The 8,333-nt window shown below is 42.9% G+C and overlaps 1 pseudogene; it reads left to right on the forward strand.

Moving 5' to 3' along the window:
• Window positions 1-1,679: 1,679 nt before the first annotated feature.
• Window positions 1,680-2,600, forward strand: LOC110204502 (gamma-soluble NSF attachment protein pseudogene; annotated as a pseudogene).
• The last annotated feature ends 5,733 nt before the right edge of the window (window positions 2,601-8,333 follow it).

Consider the following 8,333-nt stretch of genomic DNA (forward strand, 5'->3'; position numbering starts at 1 on the left):
CTCAAAAATCAACAGCATTTCTAGAAAGTAATAACAAAACACAAGAAGCAATAATAGAACGGGAAATCCCATTCTAAATTACTACAAAATGTATTAAATATCTGGGGATCAACCTCCCCAAACACACAAAAAAACTTATATAGATTCAACTGCAAGGTGTTCCTTAAAGAAATAAAGAATATGGGGCAGCTAGGTGGTGCAGTGGATAGATAGAGCACTGGCCCTAAAGTCAGGAGAACCTGAGTTCAAATCCAGCCTCAGACCAAACGCTTGACACTAGCTGTGTGACCCTGGGTAAGTCACTTAACTCCAATTGCCTAAAAAAAAAAAAGAATAATTTAAATAGCTAGAAGAATATTTAGTGCTCATGGCTAAGCCAGTATAATGCCACTATAATAAAAATGACAATATTAGCAAAATCAATTTACACTTTCAATGCTATAGCAAACAACTTACCAAGTGGACACTTTGCATAACTTGGTAAAATAATAACAAAATTTATTTGGAAAAGCGAAAGATCTAGAATATCAAGGGGAATGAAGAAAAGAGGTGGGGACAAAGCATTTCCAGACCTCAGACTATATTATAAAACAACAATCATCAAAACCACCTAGTATTGGTTAAAAGCTAGTGAGATAGATCCTTGGAACAGATTAGACCAAGGAGATTAAAAAAAAAAAACAGTAGTTCTCAGTAACCCAGTGTTTGATAAGGCAGAAAACATAAATTACTTCGAAAAAACTTACTTGATAAAAACAGTTGGAAAAACTGGAAAACAGTATGGCAAAAGTCAGGCTTAGATCAGCATTTTATACCATATCCCATTGTGCCTTTTAAATGAATACACAACCTTGATATTAAAGATCATACTATTAAAAATTAGAAGAGAAAGAAATCATCTGCCCCTCACAGCTATGAGTAAGAGATGTATTCTTAACCAAACAAGAAATAGAGGCAATTATAAAAGATAAAATAGATAACTTTGATTACTTGAAACTGAAAAGCTTCCATACAGACAACATTAATGCGTCTAGGATAAGAAGGGAAATGGTTGAATAGGGGGAAAAAATCTATGTATCAAATTTCTCTGCTAAGGGTTTGGTATCGTGTGTGTGTGTGTGTGTGTGTGTGTGTGTGTGTGTGTGTGTACATATATATGCATATAAAACTAATAAACATTTTCCAATACATAAATGGTCAAAATGAACAGTTATCAAAATAACTGCAAAGTATTCACAACCACATGAAGAATGCTCTAAATTACCAATAATAGGACAAATGGACATCAGACCAGCCCTGAAGTTTTATCTCACACCCTGTAAATTGGCTATGAATGCTCTATAGACTCATTGTTGGTTAGACCACCTCCTTCCATCCAGGGATCCCTCGCTATATGCCCTTCTTCTTCCTCTCCATACAGCCATCAGGAACTATCCCCCCCCCCCCCCCCCCCCCCCCCCCCCCCCCCCCCCCGCCCCGCCCCGCCCGCCCCAGCCTCCAGCTTGGCTGTTACTACTCCTGGTCTCCAAGCCCTTAAGTCATCAATCAATTGTCCCGTTGCCCCCCACCCTCCACTCACGGACGTTGGCTCTTATGCTGGGGTGAGCTGTTGCTTGGCAACGGGCTCTATATGAACGCCGCTCTCCGGTGACCAGTCATTCTCCTCAGCAGCCAGGGAAATGGAGGTACAGAAAAACAAGGAAGGCCTGTACCACCTAGCCAAGGCAGCTAACTACCTGCAAACCGGGTTTCTCAAACAGAAGCCCGACTATGACAACGCGGCGCTCGAGTATTTGAGGGCCTTCAGGAATGCCAAGCAGCTGGACCAGGCCGCGGATGCCCTTCTGAAAGAGGCGGGGGTCCACGAAAAAAATCAAGCGCCCTTCTATGCTGCCAATGCCTACGAGCAAGCCGGTCTGCTCCTGAGGGAGTCCCAGAAGCTGGCAGAAGCCGCCCAGGTGATCAAGCAGGCCGTCGCCTTGTACCTGGAGAGTGGAAACGCAGACATCGCGGCCATGACCTTGAGACGTTTCGCGAAAATACTAGAGAGCCACTTCCCGTGCCAAGTGGTGCGCCTCTACCAGCGGGCGGCCGAGCTATTTGAGAAGGACGATCGCATCCTGCAGGCTCTGGACCTCACTGGCCGAGCGTCGAAGATGCTGGTGCGTTCCAATCGCTACGGAGAGGCAGCCATCTCACTCAGCAGAGAAAAGGGCATGTACCAGGAGGTGGAGAGCTTTCCAACCTGTTACAAGAGAACCGTCGCGCAAAGCCTGGCTCACCTCCATAACAACGATTTCAGGGCAGCTTCCAAGTGTGTCCAAGAGGACTGTGGCATACCAGGCTTCAAAGACAGCCAGGAGCACATTGCCTTGGTACAATTGCTGAAATGCTATAACAACCGGGACCAAAACGGAGTGGACAAGATCTGCCTTTCTCCAGTCTTCCAACACCTGGACGACGATTACAGCAAGATGGTCAAGAAGCTAAAGATACCTGGAATCGAGGACTTGAGAGGAACAATGCTGACACTGCCATCAGCAGTTATGTGGTCCCCTGACAACGAAGCAGCCCCAACAATAAAGGAGGAGGAGGAAGAAGTGGAGGAGGAAGTGGAGGAGGAAGAGGAGGAGAAGGAGGAGGAGGAGGAGGAGAAGGAGAAGGAGGAGGAGGAGAAGGAGAAGGAGGAGAAGGAGAAGGAGAAGAAGGAGAAGGAGAAGGAGGAGAAGGAGAAGGAGAAGGAGAAGGAGGAGAAGGAGAAGGAGAAGGAGGAGAAGGAGAAGGAGAAGGAGAAGGAGAAGGAGGAGAAGGAGAAGGAGAAGGAGAAGAAGGGGATCACCATGCCCCTGGGTTGCGCTATTTGTTAACTTGAGCTTCTTGGGACAATGAATTCATTAAAGCTAATTAGTTGGAAAAAAAAAAGTTCTGTTATACCTGTCATGTGTGTATGTGTGATTTGTCAGCTTCATACCTGTTCCCAGACCCTTTACTTCAAACGCGCATGGAAGCCTTTGGGTTACTCCTCCACCCCAATTACCTCTCTGTCCCATACTCCCAATGAATTGCTCACTCAGACCCCAGTTGCCTTCCTGTCCCTTACTCTCAGAGTAGATATATTCCTTCCGTGGTTAAATATTTTCTCTTTACTGATTGATAATTACTGGCTAAAAGTGATAGGTTCAGGTAGAAAATCATCAGTTAGGTTACTCTCTGCTCCCCTCCCCCTTTGTCTCCTTTCCCCATGATCCTCAGGACCTAGTTCCTACATTCGTGGATATTTGACTGCTAAAACACCTCCAGATGAGATGATAGAACACCTAAAGATTCTGTGAGACATTCTTCATGCCTCCCCGATGGAGGCAATTCTAAGAATTACTGCCTAGACCTGGAACACTGCAAATGACTTAGCCTTTTCCCTGGAAACCTAAATTAACCTAATTAAACCAGCCTGAGCTCAAGGCTCAGGTGTTGGATAAGGAATAGGATCAATGTCAACCTGGATGGTGCTTTAGGAGGTCCACCCAGTCGAATCTCATTTTACGTAGGAGGTAGCCCTGTGGCCCAAAGAAGTTAAGTTAACTTGCTCAGGAACTCCACAGGTGACAGGCCACAGGTAACAGTGACAAGCAAGATTTGCGCTCTGGGTCTTCAGATTCCAAATACAATGACAAAGTGAAACAAAGGTAGTGAAGAAATGGGATAAGACAGAGAAAGGGGTATGGCCAGGGAGATATCCATTGCTACTTAAATGGTAATGCAGGCTTTGAATGATCTCCATCTCTAGCCTCCCCCAGAAGGGACCTTTTGCAGAAGGTATCTATAGCATCTTTCAGACCCATCTCTGTTCTGCTGTTCTCCCTGTACCTATTTTATTTTCTTTTTCAAAAAAAAAATTTAAGTTACCAAAAGTAAATTGGAGCAAAATTGAGGAAGGTTCCAGGCTACAGAATAATCAACTAAATTCGTTGACACATCTGAAGTTTCCCAGATAAGTTGGAAAGAAGATAGAACAGCAGATTTAAGCTTGACTTAAGGGGGAAAAAACTTTCTAATAAAGACAAGTATCTGAAAGTGGAATATCTCAGGGCAAAATGGGTCCCCAGTCACAGGAACTCTTCCAGCAAAGACAAGATGACTTTGTGCCTGGTCTCCTGAAAGTGGAGGTCCTCTTCCAGGAGTTGGACTGAAATGGCTTCTGATTTCCCATCCACCCTTCTGATTCTGTTCCCACCTTTTGCCCATTAAACATGCAGATTGTTTTCAAAGCTTGGAGACAACTGATTGAACTCGCCTGCAAATTTCTAGAGTGTTCCCTACATGAAAGGATGTGGCTGTATGTATAATTCCTAAAAGAGAATTTCCTCCAGGGTTGTGTTGGTTCTCATGTTAATGAGAACCCATGAAAAACCTTTTCTATTCATTCTCAAAAGAACAAGTTCCTATCAACATGACTGCTTCCCCACCAATATACAAATGCTAATTGGTTTCAGGGAGGAAGGGTCCTCTTGAGGTTGTTTTGGGTATCCTGGACCCCTCTGGCAGCTTGGTGAAGACTATGAACACTTTCTCAGAAAAAAACGTACTTCAATGCATAAAATATATAGGATGACAAAGGGAACCAATTATATTGAAAGAAAGATGTATTTTTTTTTCTCCAGACAATTTAATGAACCCCCTGAAATCCATCAGAATGATGCTGCACTAGGAAATACTGTGTTTCAAGGTAAATGATGTCATAAAGACTGATTTCCTTAGTGCTGCTTTCATGCTTAGTTCCAATCACAGGCCCTGTAGATTGCCCACAGAAAGATTCTTATCCCTCTTCCCTTCTGCCCCTGTCTCCACCCCTGCCAGAGTATAGAAGTGCTTTAAAGACATATGAGTCCACATCACTGTTTACAAACCACATTTTTACAGCAGTGGAAATTAAACTCTACTGTCATTTCTACTTAGGAAAAACAAATACAGAAATAATGAATTAGTTTATTGAGAGCAGCATAGTAAGCTAGAAAGTGTCATAACCAGACATATATTGAGGTCTTCCTGACTCCAGGCCCAGGGTTCTACCCACCATGCCACCTAGCCGCCTGTTGTATAAGGGGAATGAATTCAGCACCTAGTCTGTGCCAGGCACTTTACATCTATCACGTCAGCTGCTCCTCACAACAACAACCCTGGGAGGGAGGTTATATTATTATCTCTATTTTACAGATGGGGAAACTGAGGTAAACCTAAGGTTCAGTGACTTGTCCGGAGTCATACAGCTAGAAAGTGTCTGAGGCCAGACATAAACTCAGTTCTTCCTGACTTCAGGCCCCAGGGCTCTACCCATTGTACCACCTAGCTACCTTTGGTATAAAGGGAATAGAACAATCATTTATTCCTTGTCTTCTCTATGCCAGTCACTGGGCTAAGCACTTTGAGGGTCATCTGATCTGACCCTCAAAACAACAGCACTGAGCAGTAGGTATTGTTATTACAAACTGCAGTCATTTGACTTGCCCAGGGTCACACAGCCAGGAAGTGTCTTAGATCACACTTGAACTTGGGCCTGCCTAATTCTAAGCACAGGGCTGTATGCACTTAGCTGCTTGTGGTATAAAGGCAGAGGAAAGAGTCTTTATTCAGTGTCTGCCTGCTCTCTTCCAAGCCCCCTGCTGAGCACTTTACAGTTGTTTTTTTTTTTTCCACTGAAAAATAAAAGGATTCGACTAGATGCCCTCTAAGGTCTAAATCTATGATTTGTGATACCTTCTGAATCAATATGTTGCCAGGAACAATGTTTATAACCATAAGATATCTTATTTTAAAAAGTTATAGATACATCTATACCTTTTGTATTAGAAAAATAAAGTACATAGTTTTGCTTTCTGTCTTGTTTGAGGTACTCTCACTTTCAAAACATATCTCATCCTTAAGAATCACTATTTACCCCTTTCCTGCTTTATAAATATAATTTTTGTAATAAAAAAGGTTGTCTCATTTGAAAGGCAGCGATTTTGCCTTGATGACCCGCTTTCCAAAATCATAACTTTCTCTAGCTGTATGATTCCCTTCTCTTCACTCTAGGCAGTCAATTTTTTTTCCCTTTTAATTCACCAATGATCAAGGCCATACCATGTGCAAGGCTCCACTTTTTATTGTGCAGTGTTTAAATAAACTGTCAGAGGCATCCTCATATTTAGGAAGGAGCACCACTGTGCAGTGGGAAAATTACCCGGCTTGAAGTCAGAGGAATTGGTTTCGAGTTCTGGCGTCTATGTAATATTTATTGGCTGAGTGATTGTTTGCAAATTATTTCATCTCTCAGGGGCCTCAACTCCTCATCCATAAAATAAAGGCATTGGACTAAGTGGTTTTTCAGTCTCCCTCATGGGAACTTCTATAGCGCTATAAAATTTACAAAGTGCTTCATGAAATCCATTAGCATATTTGAATTGGTTATGCGGTTCAAATGACTTAATAGATTTAAAATACTTTGTAAACTTTGACAGTGCGCTAGCTCCATCAGCAGTAACCTATTTATTATTTGTTTTGTTCATTCACCCATTTATTTATGCAACAGGCATTTATTAAACACTTGTTGTATGCGAGGCACTCTGCTGGATGCTGGTAGTACAGAGATACCAAAGAAACAATACCTGCCCTGAGAGTTTCTGTTCTATTAAGAATTGGAAAGACTCGACTCCTTCCCTCTCAGGGTCTTTGAACATCCAGTGTGCATTTTCTTTGCCTTATCATGTGTCTGTTACTAGAAGGCCCATTTTGTTACAAGGCCTTTGGGCTTTTGGTGCTGAAGAACAGGAGAAAAAAGCATGGGCCCTGGAAATATTTGTAGAACTCCAAATGTTTCCATGACCAAGTCAAAGCCTGCAGATTGGGTCTGTTTTTCCCCATTGCTGTGAACGAGTGGGTTTTCTCATCCCTAACAACTTTTTCACTTGGGAGCCTGCAAATTGATTTTTAATGTGCTTTTAATGGACCCTGGTGTTCAGCCCTTCCTCCTTGCTTCCCAAACTGTTTTGTCCCTAATCCCACTCTGTGGAAAACTGTCTTTCCTTTCCCAACCCTTGCTGAGTTTTAAATGCTGACCCTCCGAGAGTCAGGAGAACACGATGAAGGCAGCTAAGTGACACAGCAGATAGAATGCTGCACTTGGAGTCAGGGAGACATGAATTTGAGTCTTGCATTCCTCAGACTCTTATTGTGTGTAAGCGGTATGATTCTGAGCCAGTCACTTCTGAGGTTTGCTTCACTTTCCTCTGCTATAAAATGGGATAATAGTAGAACCTGTCTCTGTGTTGTGGTGAAGGTCGAGTGAGATCTACTGCACCACTTAGCTACCTCTACAACTTCCCCAGGCTGTAGTCTTTGCTTGGTGACCTCTATTAAGTGTTTGTGTGTGAGGATACAGCATAATACAGTGGAAAGAGCGCTGGCTCTGGAGTCCAAGAACTTGGGTTCGAATTCCTCCTCTGATGCTTATTACCTGTGTGATCTTGGACAAGTCACCCTCCTTGGGCTTGAGTTTCCTCACTCGTTGCTAGAGACAGGCCTCATGGCTCTCTGTTATTTCAGGTTCAATATTGGGATGAAATGAGTCACTCATACTTAATCAGAGTTATCGGAAGGGGAACTCAGAACCAGGTGGCCTGACTGACTCCAGCTGGTAATACTCCTTGCTGTCCATAGTCCTGAAGAAATGGATTTTTAGAGAGGCTCGCCTGACATTTTTGGTCAATATTTTGAGGTGAGAGGTTAGGGATGTTGATGGAAATAAGAAAGTGCATTGGTCAAACCTGGAAAAATACAGAAAACCAGGTTTGAATGATTCTGTGTGTTTTATATTATTCTCATGCCCTCTTGTGGAATTCTTAATATAGCACAGCACTCTCAGCTCTTGCATAACAGAGCTGATCAACAGGAAGCTTAAAATACAGTGTCGCTCTGCAAAAGCCCTGAACTTGTTTAGTATGAGTTCTAGAGGCTTTTATTATCCCTTCTTTATCTCATCACTTCATTTCAAAGCAACTATGTTTTCCTTTACTTTGGTGAGGATGGAGGGGAGGGAAGGAGAGCATATATTGAAGACTGATGATCCAAGGATTATTTGATTCAGTAAAGATTTATTTAGTAACTACAGTGTACAGGACACTATGTCAGGTATTGAAGGATCTAGAGATGGATAATACATGGTCTCTGTCCTCAAGGGGTCTACAGTCTAGTAGGGGATATGACATTGGAGCCTATAATCCTAATTGAGGCAGCTGGGTGGCACAGTGGATAAAATAATGGACTGGAAACCTGAGTTCAGGTCCTGCCTTAGACACTTA

Source organism: Phascolarctos cinereus, unplaced genomic scaffold, assembly GCF_003287225.1.
Source record: "Phascolarctos cinereus isolate Bilbo 61053 unplaced genomic scaffold, phaCin_HiC Scaffold_502;HRSCAF=1123, whole genome shotgun sequence".
NCBI lineage: Eukaryota > Metazoa > Chordata > Mammalia > Diprotodontia > Phascolarctidae > Phascolarctos > Phascolarctos cinereus.